This window comes from Callithrix jacchus, chromosome 1, assembly GCF_049354715.1.
Source record: "Callithrix jacchus isolate 240 chromosome 1, calJac240_pri, whole genome shotgun sequence".
NCBI classification, from domain to species: Eukaryota; Metazoa; Chordata; class Mammalia; order Primates; family Cebidae; genus Callithrix; species Callithrix jacchus.
The window spans coordinates 71,758,796-71,772,288 of NC_133502.1; the positions used below are offsets into that span (position 1 = coordinate 71,758,796).

Genomic DNA, 13,493 nt, shown 5'->3' on the forward strand with positions numbered 1-13,493 from the left:
AAAGGCTCTAGACCGGGCCGGGCGCGGTGGCTCACGCCTGTAATCCCAGCACTTTGGGAGGCCAAGGCGGGTGGATCACGAGGTCAAGAAATCGAGACCATCCTGGTCAACATGGTGAAACCCCGTCTCTACTCAAAATACAAAAAATTGGCTGGGCATGGTGGCGCGTGCCTGTAGTCCCAGCTACTCGGGAGGCTGAGGCAGGAGAATTGCCTGAACCCAGGAGGTGCAGGTTGCGGTGAGCTGAGATCGCGCCATTGCAGTCCAGCCTGTAACAAGAGGGAAACTCTGTCTCAAAAAAAAAAAAAGAAAAAGAAAAGAAAAGAAATTCTACGACACGGATGAACCTTGAGGACACTACATTAAGTCAAATAAACCAGTCACAAATACTATATGATTACTTAAATGAGGTACCTAAAATAGTAAAGCTTATAGAAAGAGAAAGAAAATAGGGGTTGCCAGGAGCTGGGGAAAGGAGAAAGGGGGAGTTGTTGTTTAACGGAAATAGTTTGTTTTGCAAGACGAAAAAGTTCTGGAAATTAGTTGTACAACAATATGAATATATTTAACCACACTGAACTGTACACTTAAAAATGGTTATGATGGTAAAATTACGTTACGTGTATTTTACCACAATTCAAAACAATCAATTGGCCGTATTTTTGTGAGGATCTAAGTCTAGGTTCCATTCTGTTCCTCTGACCTATACTTCTAAGTCTTCTCCAATACCACACTGTCTTGATCTGATTCGTGTAGCTTGATCGTGTCTTTTTTTTTTTGGAGATGGAGTTTCCGTCCTGTCACTCAGGCTGGAGTGCAATGGCATGATCTCAGCTCCTTGCAACCTCCACCTCCCGGATTCAAGTGATTCTCCTGTCTCAGCCTTTCCACTAGCTGATATTACAAGAGTTCACAGATACACCTGGCTGATTTTTGTATTTTTAGTAGAGATGGGGTTTCACCATGTTGGCCAGGCTGGTCTCGAACTCCTGACCTCAGATGATTGGGTTGCCTTAGCCTCCCAAAGTGCTGGGATCACAGGCGTGAACCACTGCACCAGGCCTTCATAGTGTCTTAAAACTGAACATTGCTGGCCAGGCATGGTGGCTCATGCCTGTAATCGCAACACTTTGGGAGGCCGAGGCAGGTGGATCACAAGGTCAGATCAAGACCATCCTGCCAACATGGTGAAACCCCATCTCTACTAAAAATATGAAAAATTAGCCAGGCATGGTGGCAGGTGCCTGTAATGCCAGCTACTCAGGAGGCTGAGGCAGGAGAATCGCTTGAACCCGGGAGTGGAGGTTGCAGTAAGCTGAGATCATGCCACTGCTCTCCAGCCTGGTGGCAGAGCGAGACTCTGTCTTAAAAAAAATTGAACAATGCTTATTTTTTATTTGGGGGAAAAGGTGAGGTAAGATGAACAGCTATAAAAAGAACCACTAGCATTGTGAGTATATTCTTAAATAAACACAATGGGCACAGTCTGGTAAGCTTTATGCTGAGACACATGGGGCCATATTATGTTTCTCTGTTTTCCGGTGCCTCACCCAGTGCCTGACACCATGCAGTAAACACTCAAGACATTTTTTTTTAGACAGGGTACTGCTGGGTTGCCCATGCTGGAGTGCAGTGGTGCAATCACGGCTCACTGAAGCCTCCAACTCCTAGGCTCAAGTGATCCTCCTGTCCAGGCTGGTCTTGAACTCCTGAGCTCAAGCTATCCTCCTGCTTCAGCCTCCCAAAGTGGTAGAATTACAGCATTTGAGTGCCAGGCACTCAATTAATTTCTGGCAAAGGAATGAAGATATACCTTCCTTTACCCATTGTAGCTTAACATGCAAGAGAAGCTCTGGGATATTAAAATGAGAAACAGTCTTGGAAAAAATTAATTTGAGCACACAGAGTATTTCCCAGTATGTGCTACAAAAAATATGTAGTCAAAATTATCCATAGAAGTGTTGCTTAGAATGGGAAAAAAGCCCAAGGGAAAAAAACACCCTCACAGGGTTAATGAGAATTACATGCCAGGCTTTAGGCAGAATTGTAGTCAGGCATCAACCAGGGTGCACTGGTGTGCCCTGACTCACTTCCCTGCAGGTGCTAACCGAGGGTGTCACAGCACACTGACCACCGCTTCCCCGTTGCTCCCATTGATAGAAACCGACACTGGACCTTTTTACCCAAGAATCGTTTAAGGTGTTTTACAGATCCTGAACTCCAGCAGAATCCCTGATGCCAACAGGTCCAAAGATCCCTACCAGGAAACCAACTCAGCATCTCCTGGTCCAATGACTTCATCCCCCACTTCTCAACCATTCAGCAGTCCCCATACTTTAGCCCATCACCTGTCCAGACCCCTGAAAATCCCCATCCCCGAAACTCTCAGGAAGGCAGATTTGACGTTTCCTCTCATTTTCTTGTTCAGTTTTCCTACAATTATTCATCTCTTTCACTGCTGCAACTCCCACTGTTTTGGTGCATTTTGGTGCAACAGGCAATCCAACCTGGTGGTCTTATAACCATATTAAAGTGAAACAGAGAAATAAATAAATGTGAAACAGAGAGGTGTGACTTGGAAATTGTATACACTGGGTGTGGCAACTTCCTGATACTTTGTGTTTTCATACTGACCTTGTTCACGCTCATGAAGTGCTACCTTTGACTGACTGCGATTCTGATGATGATAAGGAGGAGGAGGAGAATAGGGGTGGTAAGATTTTAAACTACTCTTCCTCATTTTCCAAGCATTTACAAGTAGCTCAAATTTTCCAGGTATTCCTTTCTTTCTACAGAACTTCCATTAAAATAAAAAGCAATTCTGAATCAAGCCTTATGCATAAGAATCAATGGTTCCACCTTATAGATCCCAAATCAGTGTGTCATTTGGGCAAGTCACCTCTCTCCCATATTCCTATCTGTCCTACACATAACTGGAGTTGTGCAACAGATGTTACTCTTCCTTCTCCTTTCCAACTCTGTTAGAAACTTTATTAAGAAAGCCTGAGAGTATAAATCCAGAGGAATGTTTATACTGTAAATAATTTCCTCCAATCTGTTCACCTTTCTATATGAAAATTCCTCATCTTACAATGTCTCATGCATAAAGTCATTTGGCCTCTTAACTGCATTGTTGAATATTTTTAAAGACAAAAAAGCTTGCTAAACTCAAAACAGTGAAAGAATTCAGTTGAAAATAAAGTGAAAAGCCACCTATGGCTTAGAGGGTGAAAGCAGCGCTAATGACTTTAGGCCTTAACAGTTTGAGATCCAGACTGGCTGCTCTGAAGCCATCTTTGCATTGTTCCTCATCCAGCTCCTTGCTCACGGCAGCCGCCTCCACTGTGTGCCTCAACTCATCCACTGAGGACTCTGGCAGCTTTATCGCCAGAGTCCCTGAACTCTGGCTTTCTTTTTAACCTCCTGCATCGGATCACCCACGTCCCCACCATGTCAGACGCAGCCACAGCTCCGAAATCACACCAAGGACTTAAAGGAGAAGAAGGAAGTTGTGGAAGAGGCGGAAAACGGAAGAGACGCCCCAGCTAACGGGAATGAGGAAAATGGGGAGCAGGAGGCTAACGCTGAGGTCAATGAAGAAGAGGAGGAAGGCAGGGAGGAAGAAGAGGAAGAAGGTGATGGTGAGGAAGAGGATGAAGATGAAGATGAGGAAGCTGAGTCGGCTACGGCAACCGGGCAGCTGAAGATGCTGAGGATGATGATGTCCATACCAGGAAGCAGAAGACCGACGAGGATGACTAGACAGCAAAAAAGGAAAAGTTATACTAAAAAAAAAAGGCCACCGTGACCTATTCCCCTTGCATTTCCCATCTCAGAACCTAAACGTGGTCACCACCTTTGAGTAGAGAGGCCTGTCCGCCCTCCCACCAAGGGCAGTGCCACCTGCAGATGACACATGCCTCAGTCTCTGGAGTAGCTGAGACTACTGGCTCAGCTGCTTGGTTGTGTTTTGGTTTTGATTTGTATTTCCCTAATTAATCGATTAATGGAATTTATTTTATTATTATTCCTTTTGAGACTGGGTTTTACTCTGTCTCCCAGGCTGTAGTGCAGTTGCATGATCTTGGTTCACTACAGTCTCCACCTCCCAGGCTCAGGCGATCCTCCCACCTCAGCCTCCTGAGGAGTTGGGACCACTAATAAAAATTTTGCCTGGCTAATTTTAAATATTTTTTTGTAGAGATGGAGTCTTGCCCTGTTGCCCAGGCTGGTCTTGAACTCCCAAACTCAAGTGATCCTCCCATTTTGGCCTACTAAAGTGTAGGAATTACAGGTGTGAGCCACTGTGCCTGGCCTTCAATGTGCTTTTAAGAAGCTTCTGGAGGGCTGGGCATGACAAACATGGCAAGATTCTATGTCTACAAAAACTATATAATAAGATAAAATAATTAAAACTTCTGGATTGTGACCTTGGAGCTCTCAAACTTCTTTTTTTTCTTTTTTCTGAGACAAGGTCTTTGTTGCCCAGGCTGGAGTGCGGTGGCATGATCTAAGTTCTCTGCAACCTCTACCTCCCAGGTTTAAGTGATTCTCCTGTTTAGCCCCCCAAGTAGCTGGGATCATAGGGGTATACTACCATGCCTGGCTAATTTTTTATTTTTAGTAGAGATGGGGCTTCATCATTTGGCCAGGTTGGTCTCGAACTCCTGGCCTCAGGTGGTCCACCCGCCTCGGCCTCCCAAAGTGCTGGAATTACAGGCTTGAGCCACCACAGCCAGCCATCCAAACTTTTGTTAACTACCTCCTGTTGCATCAACAGCTACCTCCCGTTGAATCCAAGAGACCAAAGATGCTAAGCAAAACAAACACAAACTAATTTTTTCTTTCTTCCAAAATTTTTTTTAACATTTAATTTTTATTCTTGGAATTCTTAAAGGAGTATGTTTGTGTTTTAAGACTTTTACTAGTGCTTCCATGTATGGCCAGCAGAGGGCACCCTAAGAGCAGCCCAGCAGCGCTAGTAGCTGGGTTAGAAAGTGGCAAAGTTTGCTGTACTGCTCAAGAACTTGGGTTTAAGGGAGGAGGAAGGTTGAAGGAAGCTCCAATTAGGCTTTTTTTTTTTTAATGTTTCTTTTTTTTAATTGCATTTTAGGTTTTGGGGTACATGTGAAGAACATGCAAGACACTTGCATAGGTACACATGTGGCAGTGTGATTTGCTGCCTTCCTCCCCTTCACCTATATCTGGTATTTCTCCCCATGCTATCTCTCCCCAACTCCCCACCTCCTGCTGTCCCTCCCCTATTCCCCCCAACAGACCCCAGTGTGTAGTGCTCCCCTACATGTGTAGTGCTCCATGTGTTCTCATTGTTCAACACCCGCCTATGAGTGAGAACATGCGGTATTTCATTTTCTGTTCTTTGTGTCAGGGTGCTGGAGGTGAAGTGGTATGGAAGGGCTCTGCAAACCCCATCGAGGCTGAATTAAAAATGTAGGCCCAGTGACCCAGGTCTCCAGATTTAATTTTTCCTAGTAAAAACATTGTAAAAACCACTATTGGAGGGTCAAAAAATTATTTAATTTCCTTGATATTTTGCACACTTCTTGCCATGGTACTACAAATAACAGTTACACCATTTGTGAAATTGGACTACTTGCTGTTTTAATACTTTTTCTATATATTAAGTAAATAAATCTCAAGCATAGGAGTTTTTTGACAACTGAGGTTGATAACACAATAGGACCTAGTTCAGAGAAGAGTTAAATGTATTTTTTTGTTAGGTAAGGTACATTTGTTAATAAATTCAAAGCCTTTAGGCCTGGCAAGGTAGCTCATTCTTGTAATCCCAGCACTTCGGGAAGCCGAGGCAGGTGGATCACCTGAGATCAGGAGTTTAAGACCAGCCTCACCAACGTGGTGAAACCCCATCTCTGCTAAAAATACAAAAATTAGCTGGACATGGTAGTGGGCACCTGTAATCCCATACTCCAGAGTCTGAGGCAGGAGAATAGCTGCAACCTGGAAGGCGGAGGTTGCAGTGAGCTGAGATTGTGGCAGTGAGCTGAGATTATGCCACTGCACTGCAGCCTGGGTGACAGAGTGAGACTCTGTCTCAAAAAAAAAAGTAGGCCAGATGCAGTGGCTCATGCCTGTAATCCCAGCACTTTGGTAGGCCAAGGTGGGCAAATCAGCTGAGGTCAGGAGTTCAAGACCACCCTGACCAACATGGAAAAATTCTGCTGCACATACAAAAGCTTAGGTGGGCATGGAGGCAAATGCCTGTAATCTTAGCTACTTAGGAAGGTGAGGCAGAAGAATCACTTGAACTTGGGAGGCAGAGGTTGCAGTGAGCCAAGATTGCACCACTGCACTCCAGCCTGGGCAACAAGAGCAAAACTCCCTCTCAAAAAAAAAAGAAAAAAAAGCCGGGCTGGGTGCAGTGGCTCAAGCCTGTAATCCCAGCACTTTGGGAGGCTGAGGCGGGTGGATCACGAGGTCAAGAGATCGAAACCATCCTGGTCAACATGGTGAAACCCCATCTCTACTAAAAATACAAAAAACTAGCTGGGCATGGTGGCGCTTGCCTGTAATCCCAGCTACTCAGGAGGCTGAGGCAGGAGAATTACCTGAACCCAGGAGGTGGAGGTTGTGGTGAGCTGAGATCACACCATTGCACTCCAGCCTGGGTAACAAAAGCGAAATTCCATCTAAAAAAAAAAAAGTATTAAGTATATACAAATATGTTATGTATCATATATATATATACACACAATCTCCATCTATCTATCTAGGAAACAACATAAGAAATATAAGAGCTGGTCCCTTGCATTGGAGAGGTTTATGGAGTAGTGAAGGATATATACAGGAGAATCAGACTTAGGGAAAGTGAATAATGAAAAAACATCACGAGATGCCAGGTGAGCGGCCTGCATCGTACTTGCACTTAAATCTTCATCTCTTCACTCCCTGAACAACTAGTGAAACAGAAAGCAAGCACGGGGAACTGGATGCCAGCTGGTTTTGATGTCTTGTCCCACCAAGAACTTCTTTCTGGCCTGGCGCAATGGCTCAGACCTATAATCCCAGCACTTTGGAGCCTGAGGCGGGTGGATCACTTGAGATCAAGAGTTTGAGACCAGCCTGGCCAACATGGCGAAACCTTGTCTCCACAAAAATACAAAAATTAGCTGAGTGTGATGGCACAAACCTGTAGTCCCAGCTACTCAGGAGGCTGAGACATAAGAATCGCTTGAACCCAGGAGGCGGAGTTGCAGTGAGCTGAGATCATACCACTGCACTCCAGCATGGGTGACAGAGCATGACTCTGTCTCTGGGGAAAAAAAAAAAAAAGAACTTCTTTCTCATATCCAGGACCCCTTCTGTCGAAAAGAAAAACCCCACCAAAAGAAATCAGTCACCCCCATTACAGTGTGTAGGTTAAGAGCACTGAGTTACACCTTTTCCTCCAAGGGCTGGTCCCCAGATGCAACCTGGACACTCCTATAGATAGATGCCTGTGGTCTGCTGCGGCTCCCCCGCCAGAGGCCTTTGTGCAGGCTGGGCTCAACCTACTCATCTGGACCTGGTGAAGGGGAAAGGGAGGAAGGCCAAAGGTGTGGGGCAAGGGAGGGTTAGGAGAGAGAAGGAAGACAGACACTACAGCACTCCATGGTCAGTGGCATAGAGGAGGCCAGCCACCTGCTATCAGGGTCACTGTCACAACCTCCTGCCACTTTTATGCATGGGAGGGGCAGGGCCCGGCCTGGCGCTACCTGGGAGGAGCATGCATCTGTAACCTGGCTCCGGGCCCCACCTGTACCCCTTCCCCTCTGGAACTCCCACCCTCACCCTTGTTGCTGGATCTCCCTGCTGGGTCAGTCTTTCCTTCAGGTGAAACCTCTGGCACTGTTTGCAGTTAAAATCAGGACACCGGCTTTATTTTGGGAAGTTTTGAATAATAATTACTGGGGGAAGAGGGAGGAAGCAACCAGGTAAATCAAGAAAGTAAGGAGTAGCCACGGCCGAGGTCTCCGCCACTGTGTTGTCACTGAGCTGTCATGGTGCTGCTGTCAGCAGACCCGGGCCCACCCAAGCCTTTCCATTTCTTACGTACGTTTGGTCTCATTAATTCATGTCTAGAAATATATTTGAATGAAAAACAATCCAGAATATATGCATACATTAATTTTCAGGGATGTTTAGCAAGGCTCTTTGTGTAGAAAAATTGGAGCTAAGTAAATGACTAACAATAGGAGACTGATTCTAAATCATGGAAATTCATTAAGCAGACTTTTTGTTTTCAGACAGGGCCTCACTCTTTGCCCAGACTGCAGTGCAGTGCAGTGGCATGATCATGGCTCACTGCAGTCTCCAACTCCTGGGATCAAGTGATTTTCCTGCCTCAGCTTCCCGAGTAGCTGGGATTACAGATTCACACCACCACCCATGGCTAATTTTTAAATTTTTTTGTGGAGATGGGAGCCTCTCTGTGTTGCCCAGGCTGGTCTTGAACTCCCAGGCTCAAGCCATCGTTGAGCCTTGGTCTCCTGAAGTCCTGGGATTGTAGGTGTGGCCCACCACACCAGCCTTTTAGTAGAATTTATTGCTCATATTTGAAGTCATTTTATGGGAGAATATTTATGATAAACAGAAAGTGCTCACTATAGGCCAGGCAGGATGGCTCACACTTATAATCCTAGCACTTTGGGAGTCCGAGGCAGGCAGATGACTAAAAGTCAGGAGTTCAACACCAGCTGGGACAACATGGTAAAACCCTGTCTGTACTAAAGATACAAATATTAGCTGGGCAGGGAGGTGTGTGCCTGTAGTCCCAGCTACTTGGGAAGCTGAGGCGGGAGAATTGCTTGATCCCGGGAGTCAGAGGTTGCAGTGAGCTGAGATCATGCCACTGCACTCCATCCTGGGCAACAGAGTCAGGCTCCGGCTCAAAAAAAAAAAAAAAAAAAAAAAATTGCCCACTATATATTGAGTGGGGGAAAGCAGTTTACAAAATAGATTTTGGGAATGAGTGCAGTGGCTCACGCCTGTAATCCCCGCACTTTGGGAGGCCATGGTGGGCGCATCACAAGATCAGTAGTTCAAGACCAGCCTGGCCAACATGGTGAAACCTCATCTCTACTAAAAATAAAAAAATTAGACGGGCGCAGTGGTGGGCACCTGTAATAACAGTTATTCGAGAGTCTGAGGCAGGACAACCGCTTGAATCCGGGAGGTGGAGGTTGCAGTGAGCTGAGATTATACCGCTCACTGCACTCTAGCCTGAGGGAAAAAAAAAACAACAGGTTTTGACTTAAAAAGAAAACACGGAGATATAATATGGATAGACAACAGGAAAGTGATATCTCTAGGTGGCTGGATGCTAGGCATAAGTTTTATGCCATGTTATTTTTGCTTGTTTATTTGTTCTGAGATGAAGTCTCACTCTTGTTGCCCAGGCTTGAGTGCAATTGCACGATCTTGGCTCACTGCAATCTCTGCCTCCTGGGCTCAAGCAATTCTGCTGCCTCTGCCTCCTGAGTAGCTGGGGTTACAGGCGCCTGCCACTACGTCTGGCCAACTTTTGTATTTTTAATACAGACAGTATTTCACCGTGTTGGCTAGGCTGGTCTCAAACTCCTGATCTCTGGTGATCCACTGCCTCGGCTTCCCAAAGTGCTGGGATTACAGGCATGAGCCACCATACCCTGCCACCATGTTATTTTTGTAAAAATAAGATAAAAGGTTATTTTTTAAATCTCAGGGTTGAACACTTGGGAATGGTCAGCAGGTCACTCACCAGTGCTGTGGGCTTTGTTCCCTCTCTGGAAAGGGATGGAGAATTCCATGTCCAAAGGGAGCCTCTGCCATCCACGGTTCTGAGCTTCAAGTCACTAGGACTTCTTTCAAACTTGCGTGATGAGGAGACTCCAATGTTGGCCTCAGTTCCCAGGCTGAACTCAGCAGATCAGCCCATGAAAACTTCTGTATTGAGACAAAAGGAAATGAACTGTCGGAAAGCAATACCTATTGTCCTGGTCTTGACACCAAGGAAGAGAACAGGTAACAAAGAAACTGAAGACAGGTGGTGGAGAGAGGTATAATACTCCAGCCCCTCAATCTAGAAATGCTAGCAGGACCAAGAACAGCTTCATAGACCAGGCTGCGTGCAGTGGCTCATGCCTGTAGTCCCAACACTTTGGGAGGCCGAGGCAGGTGGATCACCTGAGGTCAGGAGTTTGAGACCAGTCTGGCCAATATGGTGAAACCTTGTCTCTACTGAAAATAGAAAAATTAGCAGAGGTTGCGGTGAGCCAAGATCACGCCACTGAGCTCCAGCCTGGGCGACAGAGTGAGACTCCATCTTAAAAAACAAAAACAAAAATCGTTCCAGGGTCAGAATCCCCCAGTGAAGATTCTTCATAAGAAAAAAGACAGGATTATAACTCATAAACATTTGCAGGGCAGACTATGGGAGGTGGGGAAAGAACACAAATTTTCCAAATAATCAAAATTGGAACTCTAACTTTTCAGGTCCCAGCTTGCTTTTTAAATCTCAAGCTAATCAGAACTTTGCCAGGACCAAATTTAGTGAGCCTCCATCACCAAGGGTTCTTCCCAAACCACCAAGCTGTTTCCTTTAATTCTTCAAATAAGGAAATAATGATATTTTAACTTAAAACCTTACTTAAAGTATAGGGACAAAATAAGATAAAGTACTAATGTTTACATTAAGCTATATTTACAGATAATTGTCAATTGGTCTAAAACAAATTCACCAAGGGATTAATGTATTTGTGAACTGTAAATTAATGTAAAAAATATAACTAACTTCATCTCATTTGTTTTATATGTCAGGTGCACTGTGATGTAATAATAGCATCAGTGCAACTTCAAGTAACTAAATCAATAATTGTACTTACTATTAAGTGTTCTCAAATAATTTTTTTTTTTTTAGGAATAGTCTTGCTCTGTTACCCAGGCTGGAAGTGCAGTGGTGCAATCTCGGCTCACTGCAACCTCTGCCTCCCGGGTTCAAGTGATTCTTGTGCCTCAGCCTCCTAAGTAGTAGGGATTACAGTCATATGCCACCATGCCCGGATAATTTTTGTATTTTTAGTAGAGATGGGGTTTCACCATGTAGGCCAGGCTGGTCTCAAACTCCTGACCTCCAGTGACTCACCTGCCTTGGCCTCCCAGAGTGCCAGGATTACCGGCATGAGCCACTGCGCCCAGACTCAAATGAGTAACTTTTAAGTGAAACCATTTAGCTTTAGAGACTGGCAAGGGAATCAAAGTTTTCTGTTGAATGTTGGGGGAAAATAGTAATATAAGATTATTATTCATGGACAGTAGGTTGTTGAAAATGAATCACGTTATAAACATCTACCTAAGACACAGGATTGAGAAGTAGGTAAACTTCTGAAAGTTCAGAATACTTAAACCAGTAATATACCAACAACCGATCTCTACTAAAAATACAAAAAATGTGCCAGGCATGGGCACGCACCTGTTATCCCAGTTACTTGGGAGGCTGAGGCAGGAGAACTGCTTGAGCCCAGGCGGCAGAGGTTGTAGTAAGCCAAGATCATGCCACTGAACTCCAGCCTGGGTGACAGAGCAAGACTCCGTCTTAAATAAATAAATAAATAAGATGTAAACTCTTGCATAATACCTTGATAACATGTTTTTACCAATCCTAAGGGCAAATGCCAAATATGTTAACTCAATAGCAAGTAAAATAAAATGTGGGTCAATTCAAAATTTTTGACTGGTACGGTGGCTCATGCCTGTAATCCCAGTACTTTGAGAGGCCACGGTGGTCAGATCAGCTAAGGTCAGGAGTTCAAGATCAGCCTGGCCAACATGGTGAAACCCTGTCTCTACTAAAAATACAAAAATTAGCTGGGCGTGGCGGCACACACCCGTAATCCCAGCTACTCGGAAGGCTGAGACAGGAGAATCACTTCAACCAGGATGGCAAAGATTGCAGTGAGCCAAGACTGTGCCACTGCACGCCAGCCTGGGCAACAAAGTGAGGCTCAAAAAAAAAAAAACTAGGCCGGGTGCAGTGGCTCATGCCTATAATCCCAGCACTTTGGGAGGCCAAGGCGGGTGGATCACAAGGTCAAGAGATAGAGACCCTCTTGGTCAACAAGGTGAAACCCCTTCTCTACTAAAAATACGAAAAATTAGGTGGGCATTGTGGTGCGTACCTGTAGTCCCAGCTACTCGGAAGACTGAGGCAGAAGAATTGCTTGAACCCAGGATGCGGAGGTTGCAGTGAGCTGAGATCGTGCCATTGCACTCCAGTCTGGGTAACAACAGCAAAACTCCGTTTCAAAAAAAAAAAAAAACCTAAATAAATAAAGTAAAAATTTTAATTGTTAATGCCCTGTTTTCTAATTTGGCACCTTTTAACTGTTTATAAGGAGATGGCTGAGCTGTATTTTTCTACATAAATTCGGATGAAATAATATTGTTCAAACTAAATACTGATATTGTAAAGAAAAGTTTATAAAGTATTTAATGTACATAATATGTATTTGAAGCAGGAATTTTTTAACCCCCCCCCATGCCCCCACTGCAGAATAAACTAAAATCTCCTCTTTAAATCCTGTCTCCCTTTTGTCCCCCGAGAGGCTGTCAGGTTTGAGAAGTGGCAGGGACTGGCTGGAAGGGCACTCACTCCTGCCATAGCCCCCACATATGGAGAACCCACACATCCAAGGAGCTGGGTGGACAGAGATAAAGCTGGTGGGACCCTTGCCCTATGCTAGGATGTGGGGAGAGCAGGCCTTTCAGGATATCCAGGCGGGCTGGGGTCATGGCCGGAGTCCAGGAATCTGTACCAGCTCTGGCCCACACACCATCCAAAGTCTGCCAGCCAGCCCTGCAGGGGGAGCGTGTTCCAAAGTGTTGAATTCCAGAATCCATCGGAAATTACAAGGCCAATTAAATGCCCTCTGTTCAAAGCTCTGGTGAGGCTTAAAAGGCTTCAAACAGCTCCTTCAATCCCAATTACTTTTTGCAACTTACTGTCCCAAGAAATTTCCCAGTGCCTATCACTGTGAGTGGAAGGGAGCAGGGCCTTGGCCTCCCCTCCAAGTGGCTGGGGAATGACCGCCTTAGTGTCCCAAAGCAGGGACTGGACCGAATCCCACTCAAGACCAGAAAACCAGGCGGATGCAGAACCTAAGGCAGCTGCTGGTTCCCTGGGACATAGCCTGGGGAGGGTGTCCTGGCTGACAGCCTGTCTCAGGGATATCTGCTCACAGGTCCCTGGGAGCTGTCATCATCTTTTTCAGAATCTGCCATGTTGCCATGCACCCCTAAACGAACAAGACACCCATTCTGCGAGTCTCCCCGTCTCAGTTGCCCTTTTGGAGGTTGCTAGTGACAGGAAGAAAAAAATGCCTTCCTTGAGTTTTCCCATTCTAATGCTTATCGGCTTTGCATCCTGTGCCATAAAATTGTAAAATAAGATACCAAGATGTCCAGACAAAATGGACTCCCTGTGCCTATTAGAGGAGCTC

General features: G+C 45.3%; 1 long non-coding RNA gene across 2 annotated transcripts in view; it reads right to left on the bottom strand.

Moving 5' to 3' along the window:
* Positions 1-13,493, bottom strand: part of LOC144581420 (uncharacterized) — a 126,207-nt gene that overhangs the window by 51,024 nt on the left and 61,690 nt on the right. The window contains exons 1-2 of one of the 2 annotated variants that reach the window (XR_013532221.1): positions 12,174-12,315; positions 9,758-9,942 (exon numbers count right to left, since the gene is read on the bottom strand). This is a non-coding gene — a long non-coding RNA (uncharacterized LOC144581420). Of the gene's footprint in view, positions 1-9,757; positions 9,943-12,173; positions 12,316-13,493 lie in introns of those variants that run through there. The other variant, XR_013532222.1, reaches the window with a different exon arrangement.